The following is a 22526-nucleotide window of genomic DNA, read 5'->3' on the forward strand; positions in this document are numbered from 1 at the left end:
CACCATATCCCTGAGGAGTGTGGATGCAAATTTAAAGTACAATGCTAAACTATTTCTCTTCATAGAGTCCTCCCCAAATTTAGGACACAGTGTTCCTGTCAGGTAGGTTAATATGCCAAGCTTTCTGGGAAAGTTCTTCAGTGGGCAAATGTGGTCTTCATCACCTCCAGCTTTGGGTTCAGCAGTAATCCTTCTATGGAGTACCACTGCACTCTTACATAAGAAGGGGAGTACATTAACTTCAAATTCACATACGCCTCTCCACTTCTGCTCCATTATGATCCAGTTCTCATATAGGAGGTAGGAAAATAAAGCCCTTATCTTTCCTTTCCTTTCTTCCCAGTTCAAAATTGGCTTCCCCAAGTTAGAGTTTACCTTCACGTCTGGTAACAATGAAGTAAATTTCCCAAATGACCATCTCTGCATGCCAAATGATAACCAGACAATGACCATTAATCACCAAACAGTTCTGGGACTTAGAATTTGTCGGTTATTGTCATTTTTATTAACTCTATAGTTCCCCTGTTGATTGCATAGGTTCTGTGCAAATGGATGGCTGGGGAAGAGATTCTGATCCAATATATGCTCTGTAGTGGAGGCAAATTCACTGTCTTAGCTGGTTTTTTTCCATTTACAGATGAGCTATTCAAAGTCTCAGGTCCTTAATCTTATGTTGTTGTTCAGTTTTTTGGTCATGTCTTACTCTGAACCCCATTTGGGGTTCTCTTGGCAAAGACACAGGAGTGGTTTGCTATTTCCTCCTCCATCTTATTTGACAGATGAAGACACTGAGGCCAACAGATAAAGTGGATTGCTCAGAATCACACAGCTAGGAAGTATCTGAAGTTGGAGTTGAACTCAGGTCCCTCCTGACTTAGGCCCTGTGTTGTATCAACTGTGCCACCTAGCTGCTCTTCAATCTTACAACGTACAATTTATTCACATTTGAAAGAGCCTCACCTTTATAACCCAGATATCTATCTCCATAGGTCCCAAAGATTCCCTGTAGCCTAAGTGAGTCACACCCTTCTAAGCCCTAGCACTTGGTCAGGTATCTTGTGACGCACATTGGAACAAAGGAACACAACAACAAGGTCTCTGATGAGTTAGCCTTGGGGAGCATGTAGGCCTCAAATCAGCCCTTTTAAAAAGATATTACTAGCAACTGAATTGAGTTATTCCTGTACTTCATAAGACAGAAAAAGGAGCCAGAACCTTTGTTTCTTTTTGCAGAATATGGGCAACGAAAGAAAGAAGGCAGGGCTTATAGGTTTTATTTTGGGGCTGTTCTTCTGAATAGAAATCCTAATATGAGGGTTGGAGGACTTCAGAATTGGAAGCAATTGGTAGCTGGGCTATTGGAATATTTGATTATCTGGGCATTGCTGTACTCTGAAAGGTATTTAAATAAAGAAAAAGGTACATGGGAACACTGACCTTTTCATTAAATGAAAGCATGGCAATCAGCAATCGTTCATTTTGAAAACAACATGCTCATTGAGTAACCACTCAACAGGAGCCTGGGATTAATTAGGAATAAACACTTTAGGCTGCTGCAGAGCCAATTGGCCAAAGGTGAGAACCAACATTCTGTGAATATGAATGGGCTGGCTTATTTTTATTCCTGAAGGAAGTTTTGAAAAGAGTAGAACAAATCTAGAAGTTCAGGTGAATGGAGATTGGGCCTTAAGCAATAAGACTATGCCAAAACCCACTCATTCCCACATGTCTGTCTCTTTGTTCTCCTCCAGGAGTCTTGAGCAACCCCCCCCCCCATACCCACACATCATCATCTCACATGTGGATGGGGGTTGTAAGAATAGTATGAAAGTTATTATTTTATTTTACTTTTTGAACTGAAATTTTTTATTTAATTTAGAATATTATTTTCATGGTTACATGATTCATATTCTTTCCCTTCCCTCCCCCCCTCCAGTAGCCGATGTAAAATTCCACTGGGTTTTACTTGTGTCATTGATCAAGACTTATGAAAGTTATTATTTTACAATGTCATCCCTCCACACACATATGCACATACACATGGGGATCCTGCAGATTAGCTCCCATAAGGTCAGAGTACTCTGCGGACATATAGGACTCAGGAATTCCCACCAATTTTTTTCCTTTCTAGTCAGCTAGAAGGTACAAGTTATTGAAAGCAAAACATTGAACGAAACAGCATCAAAAACAGCAATAACAAAACATTTCTCCCATCAACCTGGGGCACATGTTCTTACAAATATACTCACCATCAGCGGGAAAGGTAGACCAAAAAAGAGAACAAGCTTGAAGGGCATGTATGTCATGAGTACAAGAATGAGGGAAGGAAGGGAAGGAGGGAGAAGGGAAGAGAGGGAGCATTTAAGTTGCTTACTGTGTGCCAGACACTGTGTGATGAGCTCAGCATATGAAAGAATAAAGACCGAAAAGAGAAGGCGGCCCAGGACAGAGCCTTAAAGATGCTCTAGTCTCCTCTGAGTTCTGCAAATTTCGAGAAATCTTCCACCTCAAATATTCATACGGACTATTTGTGCTGGATCTTTGGTAGAGTCTTCTGAGCTTGTCGGTCCCATCAGCCACAATCAGACACACTGTACACTGACGTCGATATAGCAATGCCATTTTGGTCCTCTTAGTATGAAGGGCAACAACCACCCACACAACCAGAGTGTATATGAAGTAGAGTAACATGAAATGAGACTTGAAAGGGAGATTGAGTACATTATGGCATTTGGGGAGGTGATCCTAGAAGCAATAGGGAGAATCTCTGAAAGCTTCTTCAGCAGAGAGTGACATGGTCAGATCTGTACCTCAGGAAGATTTTTTTGGCATCTGTAGAGAGAGTGGGAAAGACTAGAAGAAACTATTCAATTCATTGCAATTAAAATAGCATTTGTTAAATGCCTGCTGTATAACAGGAATTGTTCTGGGCTCTGGGGACACAAAGACAAAGAAAAGTAAAACCAGCCCTGCCTTCAAGGAGCTTATAGTCTCTTGTGAGAAACATATACAGATAAAATTATATACAAAAATACATAAAAATAAAAACAATGGAATTATAGGATCAGAAAAAGGCATGACACTTGAGCTTTGTTTTAAAAGAAAGAAGAAATTCTGAGAGACATAGGGTGTTCCATATGGAATACAGCCAGTGCAAAGGTACCAGGATAGGGAACATCATGCATGAAGAACAATTTGGCCAGACCAATGACTGTATGAGGAGTATATGTATATGACATATAATGAATCTGGGACAGTAGATCAGGACAAGATCTTCAGGGGTTTAAATTCTGTGAATTTTAAAATCTCCATCTTGGTCCAGCACCCAAAATTGTGCACACCCACACTACAGGGGCATGTGCTAATCAATGACAAATCAGAAATAACTAACTGCCCACCTGGGCTGTCCTAAGCCAAGCTTGAGCCACCATTGGCACTTGTGAGGCACAGGAAGTGACGGAGAAAGCAGCCTCGGGAATTCACTCACTTCCTGTGGACAGGGCTAGACGCCAGTTCGTGTTAGGAGCTTGAACAGGGAGGAGGCCCGCAGACAGCTTCCCTTCAGATCGGTCATGTGAGTCAAGGACTGATTCCTTTCCACCTTGGCCCTTTGGGCCTAATCTCCCTCTGCCTTGGTCAGAGGTTGAGTAAACCCCTTTCCCTTTTTCTCCTTTATCCTTCTCTCCCTCTCCTTTTTCTTACTCCCATTGTGATTAAACCCATGATACATTCCATCCTGACTTGAGTGTTTCATTTTAGGAATTTCATAAGTAAATTCCTTGGCGGCCACAGTTTTAATATAACAACCTTAAAAGGTGAAATTTTCACAACAACAATTCCCAACAGAGAAATTTGTATTTGACCCCAGAGTCAAATATAGTAGAGAACCACTAGAATTTAATAACAAGGAACATTTCGTAGTCAGATGTATTTCAGGAAAATCATTCTGGCAATTATATGGGAATTGATAAAGATACCAAAGGGGAGTTGTGAATGCTACAGTACCTACTGTGTGCCAGGCTCTATGCTAATTGTTTGATCAAATGAGGTAAAATTATAAATCCCTTAGCATATAGTAACCACCATATAAATGTTAGTTATCATCATCAACATCATTAGGTCCAGTGATAAAGAAGAGAGGGGTAGGTTCTGGGGCAGTAGGATAGGTATGACTGGAACCCCCAAATTCTGAAGTACCCAGTGTTTTCAGAGGGCTAAGATGGTATTATTTTCTCTGAATGATGGTAGGCACAGGGCATGGTGGGTCCTGCCTCTGTTCTGGCAACTCCCTTCCACCTCTCTGGCCCCATCTGCTAGGAAACTTCTTCATTATGGGGGGGGGGTTGAAGTTGCGACTTTTGGTGGTACCATGCCAAGTGGGCATTACCACTCAATTATTCTATTAATTTGAGGGCAAGGATCTCAAAGCACTCTTTGAGAAAGCTTAGGGTTGAGACAATAGTTCAGATCTGGCCTGGATTCATTTCAAGTTGGCTTGTGAGAGAATGGTGAGTTTTCAGAAAAAACAAAAGCTACCGTCAAGGCTCAACTTAGTGTTTTGATGATTTTTAGACTTTAGAAAGTGATGGAAGAAATGGAAATAATAGAGATTTAACTGTAAAGTGTGTCTTGAGTACAATTGAGTCAGTTGCAAAACATTTACCAGCACGATGCTGGTAAACCTCCTACCTGCTCAGGCAAGTGATGGAAAAAGTTGGCATGGAAACTCAGGAAAGAACCTTTGGGTCCCCCCAATTTTCAGTCCAAGGCTTTGCATGCAAAAGTTGCTTCATACATATTCTTTATTCTCATTTCAGATATGCTAAAACACTAAAGTCTATACCACACTGCCAAGCTGGGCCAGAGTGATTGGTAACTTACTGCCTAATCAGGCTGAAGGAGATGGCAGAGCTAAGGATCCTGATTTGGGGAGCAGAAGAATGGTGAGCTTCTCAACAGAAATAAGGAGAATTCTGGGGGGAAAACTTGTAGCCTTTTGGTCCTTTTGTCAACCACAGAACTGGTATGAATGCCAGAGAATGCAGTGAGGGCTCCAGGGTTACCACCCTGCTGCTGCTTGAGCAAGCCTCATTCTTAAAGGATATGGCATAGCTGGTTCTATGAAGACAAAGAAATACAGAGGCAAAAAATGAGGAACCTAAAGTTTGTTACATTTGTAGAGTTTCTGAAGTTCTTTATGACCCATTTTGGCATTCTGACTTCCAAAGAACACAAAGGGGGCTAGAAAGAAGCTGCCTTTTATTATCTGTCTGCCTAGAGCAGAGGATGAGCTGTCCTTGGTATTTCTGAGGCCCAACAATTTAGCCACATTAGGTGGGCTGTGAATCACCAGCTTATAAAATCACAGTTTTAGAGCTGGAGGGACCTTAGAGGTCATCTAGTCCAATCCCCTCATCTCATCAGAGGAGGATAGATCAAAATGGCCTCAATAAAGTGCTGGGAGGCATTCTTCAGCATGTGGATATAAAGTTTTAGGTCAGTTGATACTGAAAAAACCGATCTCTCACTCCCTCATTCTGGCACTTTAGATTAGGTTTTAACCACAAGAATTGAAAATAAACAATGGCCTTGGGGGATGGAAGGTAGAAACTGTCTTTTGTGTCCAGGTTTCGAACAAAAAACAGAATCCATAGAAGGGGGAGATTGATGGAGGCTCTTACAGAGGATGAAGAATAGGGACTTAACAGTTTATCTGAAGGAAGTGGAGGAAGGAGATAGGAATACTGAAGGGAGGGAAAAGAAAGAGCCAAGGTCTTTTCTTAGCCACTCTTCATAATTTCCTTGTTTTTTATACTATTGAGCAACCTTTCTTCCTAGATATTCTCTCTCCCTCCACTTCTATGACATTGCTCATTCCTGGTTTTCTTCCTACCTCAACCTGTCTGTCTGCTCCTTTCTATATTCCCACATCTACCCAAGGCTTTATGCTTGATCCTCTTCTCTCTTCTCTCTATACCTTTTCTTGGTAAGAAGATCCTTCAAGTTCCCTCAGAGATGTTGAGCAATAAGCTCCTCTGTTGGCAAGATCCTTTCACCCAGACCTGCACATCTACACCTCATTTCTCTTCTGAGCTCCAGTTCTTTCAGCAGCTGCTTGCTGGACAGCTCCAACTGGATGGCATATAGTTCCCTCAAATGTAACTTATCTGAAATCTATTTAACAATCTTCCTCTTTTAGATCCTACCTCCACACTTGCTGAACTACTGTCAAGGGATTAAGCCCTAGCTTAAGCCCTTATCATCACATACCTGAACAGTTGCTTCTTCATTGGTCTTCCTCTGTCTAGTCTCCCCCCTCTTACCCCCCTCCCCCATCCTCTGCCCACACAGCTTCCCAGGTAGTTTTCCCCAAACACAGGTCTTATCATGGGATAAAATATACACTTTTCACCCTGACATTTAAGCCCTTCTCCCCACCCCCTGACCCTATATTCCAATTTCCTCCTTTTCTAAACTGCTTTACTTCAAGGTTTCTGACACAATTATGTGTCACTCTAATTAACTTAGCTTCCCATTTATTTCTTCTGAGTCTTTATATAGGCTGGCCCTATGCCGGGAACGTGCTTAGAATCCTTCGTTTTCTTCAAAGCTCAGATGGGGTGCTTTGCTTCGTTCCTCTATTTCTTAATGTTCTTTCCTTCCTCAGATCATCTTGTATTTCCTGACATATTGGCATATCATATTCTCCCAACAGATTAGAAGATTCTTGAAGGTAGGAACGATTTTATCTGTGCATACCCAGTCAGAGGCACAGTGATAAATAAAATGTTTATTGAATAAATTTGGAGTGGGGAAATCATGAGAGCAAATTGCTGGGGATGAAAATAATTCTAAAGTATTGGAAGCAAAAAGAAATGTGAGAATAAGAGTCTGCTTAGAGTGGAGAGTTCCTACTGGGGAGGGGTCAAAAAGAAAGCCCACTCAATAGCCTGGATTGCAGACTAAGGAGATCTTTAGTTGGTAAGCAATAAGACTACCCGAGTTTTCTGAGCAGAAGAATACAATAATGAAAGCGATCAATGAAGGCTATTGGGGTGTCCTCTTATTATGAGTAGTGACTAAAGGAAGAGAGACTAGATAAATGAAGACTCTCCACAGGTACTCCATGTTTGCTGTCTTAGAGCAAGTACTCTGTGTCTCGATTCTGTGTGGTGTTTAGTGAGCTCCAACTATGTATAAGTCTGTCATTTGCCATACACATGAACTCCCTCAAGAAACTAATAATCTAGCAGCTGGGTAGGCAAAGAAAGGATAGACCCCTCTATCTGGGGTTCACTGTCCCCACTCAGACTATCCTCTTAGCTAGCTGCTATGTCTTCCCCCCAGCTATTGGCCATCCCCACCCCCCACTCCCACACCTCAAGGACAAAAGTTCCAAGTTCTGAAGCCTCTCAGCTTTTGCAAAGCCCTCACAATTGTCTCCGAGAGACCTGGTTAACTCATTTCCAAGGAGATGAGAATTCCTTTCCCACCAGGAGCTTTAGCAAGTGGGCGTTCTGACCTCTAAGCATTTCTCCTTTCACTCCCTTTTCCTTATGCAGGAGACATTCACTGTCCAACAGAGAGTGGTGAATGGAAGGAATACTTCTAAAAGTCCCCAGGAATTTGAATAGATTGAAACTGCTGAGAGGGAAGGCTTCTTCGGAATGTTTTTTTACAAGCCCATAGAAGAATAGAGCCAGCCCCCCAAATGCCTCTCCATGCACATATACACAGATTGCCTGATACTGCTACTAACCTTGATGTAAAGGACACAGAAATAGTCAAAGGGCAAAAGCAGAAAACCAGACCCCTGAAAAACTGGGAGATTGGAGGATGGGAGCTGGGGGCTGCCAGTCCCACTGGGCAATGTGGTTGCCAGCAGTTTGACTGTCCACATGGGCCCATTTTAGTTCTCCATTCAATACTAGTAGAAGTCACACAGCTGTGCCCACTTCCATTTTAAAATATTTGTGCACTCAGAAAATGGATGACAATCTTGCTCCTGCCCCTCTCCTCAGTTGGCAAAGCCAGGCTCACTTAGGGAAAAAAAGAACTCAGGGAATGACTCACTGATTTTGTAAGTTCCACAGTCATCATGACATCTTTTATGGCACTGGGCACAGCAGTGAAATGCCCCTTCAGAGGTCTACCATTCTAGTTCTCTATTCCCCAGCTCTGAAGGATCACTGGCCCCAAGCTGGAGGGGACCTCAGAGGCCAGCTAGTCCAATATCCTCGTTTTACAGAGGGGAAAATTAAGGCCCAGACAGTAGAAGGGACTTATCCATTTTCAGATCATGAATAAGGGGCAGAACTGTGGTTGTGGTTCAAAATCAAACCCTCTGGTCACTGCCTTTTGCTTTCCCATTGGCACAGGTGATGTGTGAGAAGTCAGTCCTCCACCTCAACTGATGCTTGTCAATGGCTCTCCCATTTTCAGCTCCTCCAACTTTGAATTCTTCAAAATGACAGACCTCTGGGCTAAAGAAGAAAGGAAAGTCAGTGTGGCACAATGACTCAGAGCAGCTAGGTTCTAACACTACTGCTGACACTTCTACCTAGGTGTATTGGCTCTTGCTCTCTCCCAGCCTCAGTTTCCTCACGAGACGACCTTTGAGATAGGAAGGTCCATCTAGAGCCTGCCAATAAAATGGGGAGAAAAACTTTTTGGGGCACACAAAGATAATTCCTCTGACACATTTGTCTCAGTTTGCCTGAGGCTGAATGGAAGGGATGGTGAAGTGGTATGGAGAGGGGGGTAGAGTATGGCATATCTACTCTGATTTTCCCAGGCACTAGTACTGAGCAAACCTTTCTTTATGGGAATCAAGGTAATGCTTATCAATTGAATAGAATATACATGTATGCCCAAGGTACCCAGTGGAATTCAGGTGATCAAACACTTTGCTTTCCTATTTATACATGCTTACATACATCATATATGGCCATTTTCAAGACATGATAAGTTTTTTTTCCAGGAGTAGTCAAATATTTGTTACTTCTGTATATTATACAATGCAACTCATGTCTTCACATTCCTCCATTCTGACATTTAAAGAAGGCATTCCGCCCAGGGCCTGAAAGTCATCCAATATAATCCCCTCTTGGTACAAGGGAAGAAACTGGGGCCCAGAGTAGGGAAATGGCTTGTCCAAGGTTATGCAATTAATGAGTGCCAGAGCTGGGATTTGCAGCCACATCATCTAACGTATTCCAACATTCTCTCCTCTTTGTATGGCTTCCCCAACTATGTTCTTTTCATCATCCAGAATGAAGAGGCATGAGTGTAGGTAGAAGGGAGCCTATCACTAGCACATACTCCCTGTCCCTGTCCCATTCTTGGGCTGGAACAATGGTAAGCCAATGGGAATTTCTTCCCCAGTTTGGAACCTGATTGTTGTTCACATGGTTACCAAGAGGCAAGCTCTGGGGGCCTTCTCACTCTGCTGAATACTCCAGCATTCCATCTCTGGGCTAAACCCAGGTTTCCTGCCTCTCATCCAGGATACTTGGTACAACCTGTAAAAACCAGCTAGAGGTTCTTGTTGGAAGTCCCTTTACTTCTAATATTTCTCTAAAGTATCAGGATCCCTGGAAAATAAAGCACTTGAAGGAAGTGGAGAATGTGTGTGTGTGTGGGTGCATATGTATGTTCATGTGTAAGGGCGAGAAAGTGCATCTGTCTTCCTACCATAATTCCAAGCTTGTGCTCCCTACTCATCAGGAACCAACTAATTGATTGCACCTGAGGTTGCCCACTCAAAGTTGGCCATTGTCACTTGGGATTCCCCAAATGGGAAATAAGTGATAGATAGATGGTTTCCCACTAATACATGGGATTCTTAAGGCATCAAGTAGAGAAGCATGCTTTGTGGGGTGAAATTCTCCTAGTTACTCATCCTGTTCTTACCACGCTCCCCTTCCATTAGTGAAAAATAGGGGCACCATCTAGTGGCCGACTTGATACTTCTCCTTTTCCTTGACTAGGCACCCACTTTGTGCTGAGCTAGGACACTCCTATCATTCCCTTCCTACTAACCCATCAAGAAGGTATCTTGCACTCTAGACCCCAGGATGGAATTCATTTAATGGACCACCCTATTCTCCACCTCAACTAAGACACAAGAGCTTTAGTCTTTGTATTTTGCTGATTCCTGCCTAGGAATGATGGCAGCCAATGTGGGAGTTAGCATTCTCTCTGTGGAGGGAGTTTTGAAGGACAGCTACTTGACCCTTCCTCTCTTGGAACTGATATGTCTTGTCAACATGGAATCTAGAAGCCCCAAATTTGTAGCCTAGTAAAATCTGATGAACCCCAAGTTTTAAAACTAGATTGTACATTGGAGACCCCAAAGTTTGTACTTGTTCCATGTTCCTGTGAGAATCCACCCTGAAGGGAATCTCAAGCTAGCAGTTTCAGACTGAATGATGGACCCTGCGGTAAAGACAATCCATTTAAGGTGGAGGCTGAGGCTAAGCCCAAGCCTAGTGGCTCTTCTTGTCTCCAGAAGCTCTTCCAGTATATCACACCCTCCTTCTTAGTATCAGTCTCAGGACCTTCAGCTTATAAGACTGATGTGTTGCCTACTGTGCTAAAGAGTCACTCTGCTTGGGCTTAGCCTCCACCTCAAATGGATTGTCTTTACCTTAGAGTCTATTATTCAGTCTGAATCTGCTACCCTGAGATTCCCTTCAGGGTGGATTCTCATAGGAACAGGGAACAAAGACAAGCTTTGGGGTCTCCAACTTACAATCTAGTCCTAAAACTTGGGGTTCTTCAGATTTTACTAGGTTACAAGTTGGGGGTTTCTAGATTCCATGTTGACAGTTTCATCAGCATGATTGAATTCTCATGTGTCCAGGCACCTATTATTGTAATGGGCATGAGTTTCTAAGTATGAATTTAAAAGGATAAACCAAAGCAACAGGTTGATAGGTTCATGTGTGCTCTACTGGTAACCATACAGTGTTAACAGAAAGCAAGGAGAGCCCCTATATGTTGGGTGGCTGCTCTGTAGCAAATTTATGGGAAGATATAGACAAGAATGGCAAAAAATGGGTAGCCATCGATGGATTGTGACTCATACATTGTAGGTAATATTCACAACTATCATACTTCAAATGAGAAGATTATAGATTTAGAGTGGTAAGGACCTTAAAGGCCTTCCAGTCCAATTTCCCCATTTTATACATGACGAAAGTGAGGTTTAGATACATTGTGAGTTGTCAAAGTTGACATAGTACATTTAAAAAAAGGATTTAAACTCATGTTCCCTTGAGGATTTGAACATCAGGCAATGAATCAACCTTTACCACAGGCATTTATTTCCTCATGACCTAAAGGAGATCTGGCAATGGGCTTAATGAGACTTTGCCAAAGTAGTAACATCAGTGGAGAGAAAAGAGACCTCAGTTTTAGCTCTGACTCTCTTACTACCTGCATGACCGGTGTGGCCACTCTCTGAGCTTCTCTAAGACCCAGAAACACCATGATTTACAAAATAAATGGTTGCCCCTCTCATCCCTTCATTTTAGCCATGAATTTCTCATACTTACTCTTTGGAGTTGGGGAATTGTTATATATGACTGGTTGGTGGCCTTGGGGACTGGTTTTAGCCATATTCCACCCCTCAAACACAAAATTATCAGTCATATGATAGTATGAACGGAATGACTCCACCCCTCTGGGTCTCTCCATCCTGCGCCTGTAAAAAACTAAAGCTGAATTCTCTGAATTCTTTTCTGGAAGTCAAGCACTAAATAGGGTTAGGATCATTTTAGATGTCTCAGAGGCATCTCACATTCATGTGTCCAGAACAGGACCCTTTCCCCACAAATATTCCCATCTCTCAGGTTTGTGATCTCTGTGTTGTCCTTGACTCCTCCCTTTCACCCACTGTCCACATCCAATTGTAAAATATTGCCATTTCCACCGTCACAACATCTCTTACACCTGTCCTCAACTCCCCTACTCAGAATATCATCTTAGTTAAGGCCCCCATCACCACTCACCTGAACTATTGCTACAGCCACCTAATGGTTTTCTTCTGCCTCCAGTCTTTCTTTATTCTGATTTATCTTCCACCTAGCTACCAAAGTGACTTTCCCAAAATGCAGATCAGACTCTTAACATTCCCTTATACAGCCAATTCCAGGGGCTTCTGATTTACTTTAGAATTAAATACAAACTCCTTTGTTAGCTTCTAAAGCCCTACATAATCCCACCCAATTTACCTATCCAGACTCAGATCAAGTACCATCTTTTCCTTTCCCAATCTCTTCCTTAACTACTTCCTTCCTTTCCAAACCATCTTATATTTAACTGCTTTGTATCAGGAGCATACTAGAGCTAGTCAAACCTGCTGGAGAACTGATAGTGAAATTTTTAGTGTGAGTATTTACGCCTCAGAAATCAAGAAACTCTCAATTCAGGGACTTGATTTATTAGTTTGTCAATTTTCTGGACTTAAGAAAATGATAGGAAAGATGACACTAATGCAGAATAAACCTAAAAGTTTATCATCCATGGTTTTTCCCCTCTGATATAATTGTTAGACATTCATCAGCATGCTTCCTGTTTGTGTTTGTTTTTATCCTCTTTGTATTTATTCTCTATGCCCATATATACATCCTTTTTGTTTACTCTAGTAGAGGGTAAGCCCCTTGCAAATAAGGATGTTTCATTCATTGTGTTTGAATCCTTAGCCCCCTGAACAGTGCTAAACATGTATTAGGGGCTCAGTAAATCCTTAATTGATTGATTCTGCTCACCATAAGGGCCCATCTATGTGTCAGTGGAATGCTGAGAGAATCTGATCCTTCAATTCAATGAGAGATGACAAGAATATTTGGGGATTATCTTGGTGATGGTAAATGTGAATAAGATTTAGTATTCCCTTTTAGGCCTCATTTAGACCCATTTAGGCCTCACTTTTAGGAGATGGGGCACTTTCCCCACAGGCATCATTTCAAAGGAGGTAAGCCCTCAAACTGTCCTTTATCAGATAGCCAGTTTCTAAGCTTTAAGTCAGAATCTCTTTTTATGAATCAAATGGCATATACCATTTTGAAATGGGCAGATTCTTTTTTGCAAGTTTTTCTTTCTTGCCGTAACTTTTTCCCATCCAAAGGAATTCTACTTCCCCCTTTCAGTCTTCCTAAATGAGGAAAGGTTTTGCTCTTACGTTATTTAACAGTGCAGTTATAGCCTAGGTAGAGCAAATGTTGACTGGAAAAACACAGAACTATTAAATAGTCAAAATCACTCTTTAATCAAGGGAAAGGGGTTCAATACAATAATAGGCCTCTACACAGAGCTGCGCACTACATGACTGCACAGAGTCCGAGGATTGAACTCTGGTCACTCTGGACACTGACCCCTGGGAGTGCCACCATGCTAGATGGGGACTCCAAGGAACAAAAGAATGAGGGGAACCTCTATACCATTGGGGGGAAATCTAGGGGCAGGGAAAGATGATTGACATCAGTAAGGCTACAAAGAAAATGGGAGTGTTCCAACTATCATACTATCAACTTAAAATGAATACTAAATGGGTGATGCCAGCCTTGGTGTGGGTCTTCTTGGGAAAAGTCTCTGATACAATAGGGGAGACTACCTAAAACAAAGAGGGTCCTTAGCATCTGCTTAGTCTCATCCAACTAGGATTGTCATTCACCTGAGGGTCCATTATTCAGTCTGAAACTGCTAGCCTGAGGTTCCCTTCTAGGTGGATTCTCACAGGAACAGGGAACTAGTACAAACTTTGGGGTTTCCAATTTACAAGCTAGTCATGAAACTTGGGGTTCATCAGAACTCACTAGGCTACAGGTTTGGGGGTTTTAGAGTCCATATTGACATGAACAAGGCATTTCATAGGTCACTTTCATTATAATGACCTTCAAAACTGTGTTTAAAATCTTGTTCTTGAATTTCACATTAATGAAATGTTGCTAAAAAAGAAATTCCATTTACTGATGATCAAGAATGACTAATATGCTCACTGCAATCATTTTCAATCTAATCCAGCAAACCTTTTTTAAACTTTTTCCATGTACGTAGGATTGAGCAGTAAACTGGGTGAATTACAGACTTTAATTAAGTCCCAATCTTTTTTGTTCTCTTTGGACATCCACATCAGTAGGAGGATATGACACATAGATGAAGAACTCTCCTGTTGCCCCTGCAGATTGTAGTTTACCAAGTACGTTCTTCACAAAAGTCCTGGAAGGTAGAAAGTACAAATGAGTAAAATTAAAATACCAGAGTGAGCCCAAATAAGTGTGTGTGTGCACATGTGTGTGTGTGTGTGTGTGTGTGTGTGAGTATGCCAAAGGGAATTAGAATTAGAGGACCTGGATTCAAATTGCCACTTACTAAAACCTGGGTGAGCCTAGACAAGTCATTCAGACTCCTGAGACTTCACTTTCCTTATCTGTAAAATGAGAGGTTTAGACTTCCTCTCTGAAGACCATTCCAACTTAAAAGCTGGAATACTGTCACTGTGTAATTTCTTTTTCTGGTTCAAATCCACTGTGTATTTGGCTTTACAATGCCTAGTAGAGATGGACTGCAGTATCTCTGGGAAGAAATCTCAGTAGAGCTATAGGAAATTGATTTGCCTTTTTTTTCTTTATAGGGTTTAAAATCTTCTGGAGGGGAAAAGGCAAAGCCCCTTTAAGAAAAGACTAGGGGGGAGCAGCTAGAAGATGCTAGCAGCTAGCCTAGTTAATAGATAGCATTAAGCAATTATATGCAAACTAATTCTCCTATTACCAAAGAATTTCAAAAGTAAGTGAAAGAACAGCTAACATCTGTTGCTATGGTAACAAAAAAATAAACTTGATCCTGATTGGGAAAAAAAGAAAGAAAAGACAGGGAGAGATGGGTCCTGAACCACCATGTTCCATCTACTGGCTTTTAGTTCTGTGTCCATGCAGAAAGGAACAGAAGCAAATGTAACCCAGGATACCACCCAGATCCTCATCTCTGCCAAGGAGAAATAAGCCTGTGTTACTGCTTCCCTGCTAAGGAGAATGTCATGCTGGGAGGAAGCCTTAGGCCTCCTCAGCCCCTCAGAACAAATCAATGGAGTCCAACCCACAGGCTCCATCCTCAGCATGGATTTCTTCTTGGCAGGGGAGCAGTAACACAGACTCATTTCTCCTTGGCAGAGATCAGTACCTGGGTGGTATCCATGGTTACATGAAGATCATCCCATCACTCAAAAGCAGCCTTGGAAGGGACCTTAGTTAGAAAACATGGAGCCCCAGTCCCTCAGGTTCCTAATGGGAAAGGAGAGGGCATAAAGGGGGAAAGGCATATAGCTATACAGTACAACAACTAGATTTTGCATACCATGTCTTCCATCTCCAAATCCAATACCCTCGGAAGAGCGTCACTGCTTGAGCTGGACTGTTTTGTTCTTTTATGAGGAAAAGAAAGAGTGGGAGATTGTGATGAGCATTTATTTATTCATTCATTCATGCACAAACATCCATTGAGCATCTGTTATGGAAAGTGAACTATATTAGATATGGAGAAAGGAAGATGGTGAGGAAATAGGAAGTTTCAATAAGATCCAGTTTCTTGCCCTCATGGAGTTGACAGCTTAGCCGAGGGGCTGTAATGGAAATATGAACATATGTAATTCAAACAGCACATGACAACAATCTTATCTATCACTTTAAAAATCACTCAAGCATTTTCCTTAAAAAAATTATCCTGCCTGAATACAGAGGTTGAGGGGACATGACAGAGGAGAGACTCTAAATGAACACTCTAATGCAAATACTATCAACAAAGCAATGGGTTCAAATCAAGAAAACATCTAATGCCCAGTGGACTTACGCGTTGGCTATGGGGGGTGGGGGGGGGAGGAAAAGAAAATGATCTATGTCTTTAACGAATAATGCTTGGAAATGATCAAATAAAATATATTTAAAAAAAAGATTAACAAAAAAAATTATCCTGCATTGTGCAAGTATTAATATCCCCATTTTACAGAGGAGGAAAGTGAGAGTCAGGAGAGGGAAATGACTTGCCCATAGCATCACAGTGAATAAATATAGGAGCAAGAAATGGAACTTCAGTTTTCTGACTGAATCAAGTTTTCCATAAGCTACTAATACTATGCTACCTGGGGCTTGATGATTCTAGTGAGGAGGAATCTGGGAAAGCTTCAAGGAGGAGATAGTTCTTAAGCTGGCTCTTAAAGAATGGGAAGAATTTTAAAGGGTAGCCTTGAAGAGTGTGTATTGTAGCTATCAGGAATAGTGACCAGCATGAACAAAGGCTTGGGGGTAGAAAAGTCTAGTAGGTTCATGGGTGATGGCAAGTGATCTAATTTGGATGGAACCTCAGGTATGTGGCAAGGGGAAAGGTGATATTTGATTGTGGAAGACTTTAAGTGCTAGGCTAAGGAGTTTGGACTTTGATGAGTAGGCCCTGGGAAGCCATCAAATGTTTTGAGCAGAAGAATGACATGATTAGATCTGTACATAAGAGAGACTAATCTGAACATGGCATGAAGGATGGATTGGAGGTAGGAAGAGAATGGAGGCAAGAAAGTCAGTGACAAGATTGTCGAGCTTCAACCACATACAAGAGAGTCCCAGCTAATTTGTGGGGAAACATAGAGACTGAAGATGCAGTGCCTTCCTCCAGGGAGTGTGTGATCTAGCTGAAAAGACTGAACACATGTGCCAGGAGAGCTAAGCCAACAAGGTGATCTATGGGTAGCATCCAGGTAGCTGAGAAAACAGAGGGGACTCAAAAAGTTCAGAGGGTGAAAATCTGAGATTTGTTTGAGAGAATGAAAAGCTGTACCAAATATAAAGCACTTTGCAAACAATCATTTAACTAATTTTGAGCTTCAACTGTTGGCATTATAGTTACTAGGATTTCTATCATTTTTGTTACTATTGCTCCCCTAGCCAGCAACACAACTCTCCATGGACAGGGTCTAGAAATAAAGGCATACTATAAAGCCAGAGGGAAAAAGCCCAAACCCTGGAGTCCAAGACTTCCAATTCCAACCTATCCAATGGTTAGTATATGCCCCTTAGTCCTACCCTTGCCCAGCATGTGCCGATATCTAATGGATTCCATCTGCCTTAAAGCTGGTGGTTCCTGTTGTTTAAAGGAAGTCAGTTCTCCCAGTTGCAAATTGTGTCTGCTGAATGTCCTTTGCACCAAGAGCACTCAGTGAAGGGAAATAAATGATGTTTAGAATTTTAAAAAACCAGTTCACCAAGCAAAGCAAAAAGTTCCTAGATAAAGCTTGATTTCAGAATGCATTAGAGCAAACTTTCAAGCGTAGTTTCCTCAAGACTCCCTCCTGCTTGATTTAGCCCAGTCAGGAAAGCCATTTCAGTACCAAATACTCTTTCCAATCCAGACAGAAGGTTCTCCACTGTGTTCACAATACCATTTCCTCAAGTCCTTCTGTCTTTCCTCCCTAGACAATTGTCACCCCTATGAGTCCCTCGTAACTGTCTATTGACAGTTACAACAAATTAATCTTTAGTTAAACTTCTTGAAATAGCATTGATTGAAGGGAGAGAAAGGAGAATGGCATAAATGGTGCTCAGGAAGCTTGTGAAGTAAGGTCAATTGCTATTTCCATATAAAGAGCTTTCCCAGACCCCTACAAATGTCAAGTGAAACATGCCAGATGTTTTAGTTGATGGGTCAGCTAGCCCAGTAGAGAAACTCCTCCCTCTTCCTGTATACTTGATAAGTAGCCATCCAACCTCTACCTGAAGTCACCTTGAGAGAGGTTAACACCCTGACATGAGGCAGCCTTTGCCACTCTGAGGCAGAGCTCCTTGTTAGAAAGTTCTTTCTGATATCAGGCTGAAATTTAGTTCTCTTTGACTCTTCCCACTCTTTGCTATTAGTTAAACCCTCTGGGGCTCAACAGAACAAGTCGAGTCCCTGTTCCACATGTTATTTTTGTTTCTCAATCACATCTGACTCTTCATGACTCCACCATTTGGGGGTTTTCTTGGCAAAGTTATTGGAGAGGTTTGCCATTTCCTTCTCCAGCTCATTTTACAGATGAGGAAGCTGAGGCAAACAGAGTGAAGTGACTGACTTGCCTTGATCACACAGCTGGTTGGACCAGACTGAAAACAACTGAACAATAAGAGGGTCCAGGAGGCACAAGTGAGAGAGGAGAATGTTCCAGGCATGGGGAATAAATTATGCAAAGCAGGGAGAGGTGAGATGGAATTTAAAAGAAAGTCTATTCCCTTTGCTTGTTCTGGCTGGGCTCCTTTGGCAGGCTAGTGGAGCTAAGCCACAGATGGATCTATCCTCCTAAAATGTAATTAAGATTGTTGGTATTTCTTTTGCCCTGCATTTCCTAGATTTATTTTTTTTACTTCACTGAGTTTTAATTAGGAACAATCTTGAAAAATGTCTTTTGGCCAGGTTAGAATTTAACATGTTGGCCAGCCCAGAGACACTGAGAACTACAGAGCTACAAACTGAATTGGAAAGAGAAAAATGGTTTAATCTGGAGGAAAAGATATCATGAAGATAACACCTGAAGGCAGAAGTTTCTAGGGGGGATAGAGAGCCCCCAGGAAACTTCCATCCTCACTCAGGCAGCCATGAGGATTATCTATCCAGGGAAGAATAAGCATGAAGACCCTGAAGAATGAATGAATGAATAAATACATAGTGGGGGAGGGCACACTTATTCAGTACCTACTATGTGCCAAATCTTGTGCTAAATGCAAGAAATAGAGATAGAAAGCAGAAACAATCCTTGTTCTCCAGGATTTCACATTCTAATGAGGGGAGACAACACACATAAGAGAATTTAGCTGCAGGGAAAATTGAAAGGCCCCTGGTCTTTAGAGTGCTGCAGCAGGGCAGATAGTAATGAATGTTTTTAGTAGTGTCATTTCCTTTGATAAAAAAACATTCATTTTGAGATGGAGGTAGGTGACAGAGCCAGCCCCTGTGATGGTGAGGGTTTAGTAGCTATGGCCAGTGAGCAGACTGAGGTGAGAGCTCTCCATGGTACTTCCTTCCCTAGACAATGGCTATCAGGACTGAGCTGGAAACAGAGGCTTGGGGGTTGAGATTGGGAATGGGGCTGTTGTGAGGGCTCTTGACTATAGGGTCCTGCACTCTCTCCATTTCTGAAGAGAGAGCTGCTAGTTGAAGTAGTACTGGTGGTAGGTAGCTTGGCTTTCCTCACATAGATTGTCTCCTCTCTTTCCCTCAGGGTCCTTAGCTTCTTCTATGAGGCTGATTTGGCCTGAAGAAGAATCCGGGGCTATTTCAAATAATAATCATAGCAGTCCAAATTTCTTTAGGGCTTCAAGGTTTATGTAGCCCTTTTCTTCTCTTGTTCCCTTATCTCCATCTTAACGATCCTCACATTAGCCCCACTGAGGTAAATGGCACAAGTATTAGCCCCATTTTACAGACGAGGAACCTCGGGTTCAGAGAGAGGATAATTCATCCATACTCACACATTCCTAAGTGTCAGAGCCCAGAGTCTAACTCAGAGTTCTTCTGGCATCCTCTTAATGCCTCCTCTTCAAGGAAAAGTATCTTTGAGAAAAGTATTTTGTCTCTCTAGATACAGATTCAAATGGAGTCCAGTCTAGTGAGAACCAGTCCTGAAGAGCCACAAGTTGAATAGAAACGAAAAGAAATTTTGATGTGACAAAATAATAATGGAGGGGACATAAGGGTTGTTTCTCTTCCTTGTTGCCTTTCTTCCCCTACCAATGGCAGCACAGTAGGGAGCTTTTATCATAGAATTAGAGCTAAGGGGGCAGGAAGGGGACCTTGCAGGCTGTTTAGTTCAAGCCCTTCATTTTTACCAATGAGAAAACTGAGGCCTGGGAAAGTGAGAGTTTCTTGCTCACCTGGCTACTAAGGGTTGGAGGTTTAGGGTTGGGCATTGCAGATACAGTGACGGCATCGGGAAGCTGGCCAGATCACTCCTGGTATGTTCTTTAGCACAGTTGGTGAGCAATCAGGATGTACTCCAGAGTAGAATGGCAGCTACTTGAGGACAGGGACTCTTCCCTTTTTTGTCTTTGTATCCCCAGTGCCTAGCACACTGAGTGTTTCACAAATGTTGGTCATTACTCCAGCCTTTTCTTCCAAAGTTATTATAACTTTCATGACCTGTTTTTCCCATCCAGTAGCATAATAGAACAACAGACATTGGTGTAGGCAATGGCATTCAAAAGAACTCCAGTCTTCTTTCCTTCCTGAGTGTTTGAAATGTAGAGTCAGCTAAAGAGGACCCAAGAGAGCTAGGAGATATCCAAGCATTCCCCCAAGCTATCTGGACTTCCTCCTAGTCCTTACTATGTTGACCTTGAGTTCATGCCATATGAGGATTAGTTAACTGAGCATGTTTATTCTAGAGAAGACTAAGGATGGGGAGGAGACATGACAGTTACTTCCTGGTGTTTAAAGGACTGTCATGTGGAAGAGAGACTCAAATTGATTGGCTTGGCCTCAGAAATAAGATTTAGGAAATTCCCAGGCCAATGTATCCTTGATGCTAGGATATATTTTCCTAACCATCAGACCTCTCTCAAGTGAAATGGACTCCCTCAGGAGCTGGACTGGCTTCCCTTTCCCAAGGTTGGCAGACTGAATGCTTGGTGCATATATCATAATAGTTGTTCTTGCCCAGATATGGGTCACACTAACTGGCCACTGACATTCTGGGATGCTGTAACCCACTTTCATGAGAGTGCAGCGGGGAGAGCCCAAAGAGGGATGGTCAATATTGGACATCAAGAGTAAACTTTGGGGGCAGCTGGGTGGCTCATTTGATTGAGAACCAGGCCTAGAGACAGGACGTCCTGGGTTCTGATCTGGCCTCAGACACTTCCCAGCTGTGTGACCCTGAGCAAGTCACTTGACCCCCATTGCCTAGCCCTTACAATTCTTCTGCCTTGGAGCCAATACACAGTATTGACTCTAAGACAGAAGGTAAGGGTTTTTTTTTTAAAGAGTAAACTTTGCTTCCTGTGCTATTGAGGCCAGCCACATGCATAGCCTGCAGCCTTGGAAAAATACAATTTGAATCTTCTGCACAAATTTTTATTTTTCCCCTCTGAAGTAAGAAGAAGGAATTTCATTTAGAGTTTCATGAGACAAAATCTTTGTCCCTTTCCTGTTTGTGATGCTCAGCTGCCAGCAGCTGTGACTTTTCTCTCCCCTACTATTTTGTGCAAAGTAATATGCTTTCACCTATTGTCTTTTTAATATCTGCCACAGTGGCCTTTCTCATCCCCTGGAATGTCCTCTTTGTTGAGGCCAAACAGAAGCCGCCTTGCCAAATATATCTCTGACAAACATTTGCCAATATTTTTCTTGCATGGAATTGCATGTATGTTGGTGTATATGTGCATGTATATCAATATATTCATGTATGTTTGGCTGTCCACTAGGGGAACCAGTGGAACCTTAAAAAATGCTATGAGGCTTATTCGTCTTATGGGCAAACTGGAAAAATGAAAGAAAAGAAAAGGACACAATTTGAGAACATACCTGTTCCCTAGGAAAACAAGGCGCCAAGAAATCTTCTGAGTGGTTTATCATCTCTCCCAGAAAATGCCCTCCTTTGTGGGCTCCCGTTAGGATGATTGACATCCAGGCCCTGGACCTTCACAGTGCCCTTCTTTTCAGGAAGCCTTTCTGGCCGCATTCAGAACCATGTCTGCCCCCTTCTAATCGCTAATGAGACTAAAGTCATAAGTGCCTTCCTTCTGTGCCCCCTTCTGATAGATTCTCTAATAAAAATTAGTTAATTAGTGAGGCAGTAAGAAAAGACTCTCTCCCCCCACCCCACTGCAGATAAGACTATCTGAACTGCCTTTTTCAAAGGGCTGCCTTGGTAGATAGCTTTCACTTGCATTTGCAATTTGGGATGTCCTACGTTGTCAAAAAAAGGCTCCATTATTAGCCAGAACTGGAGAGCTGGATGTGAAAATGGGCCTGATTAATTTCATTATCCTATGGCTCTTTCTAAAGGGAGTTAGACATTCGGACTTCAGAGAGAGAATGATAAGTTTCTACCCAGCCCCTGCTATCATGAGGCACCCTTGGGAGGGTCATCATTGGCTGGGCTCCAATTGAACAGCCAGATAGCTCTTATATGTTATGATGGGAGTGCTGGGGTCCAAAAGTGCTCAGGCCCTAAAGGACAGAGTTCAGTGTTTGACTTGGGGTCCTCTTTCATATTGTAGTCTCACCTGAGCTGAGTGTCCTCAGGTAAATGCAGACACTGTCAGGATTTTCAGATACCCAATTAGGCCTATGCCATTAGCATTTCCTTTTTACATTTGTATTTTAGGAAACCATTCCCTATGTCCTTCACTTATTTGTGGTCTTATTTTTTTTTAGTAACAGAGGACCAAAACAGCTTATTTTTTTGAAAAATTTATTTAATTAGTCAATTTAGAACAGTATTTCCTGGTTACAAGAATGATATTCTTTCCTTCACCTCCCCCACTCTTCCCGTAGCCAACACACTA

This window comes from Monodelphis domestica, chromosome X, assembly GCF_027887165.1.
Source record: "Monodelphis domestica isolate mMonDom1 chromosome X, mMonDom1.pri, whole genome shotgun sequence".
Lineage (NCBI taxonomy): Eukaryota > Metazoa > Chordata > Mammalia > Didelphimorphia > Didelphidae > Monodelphis > Monodelphis domestica.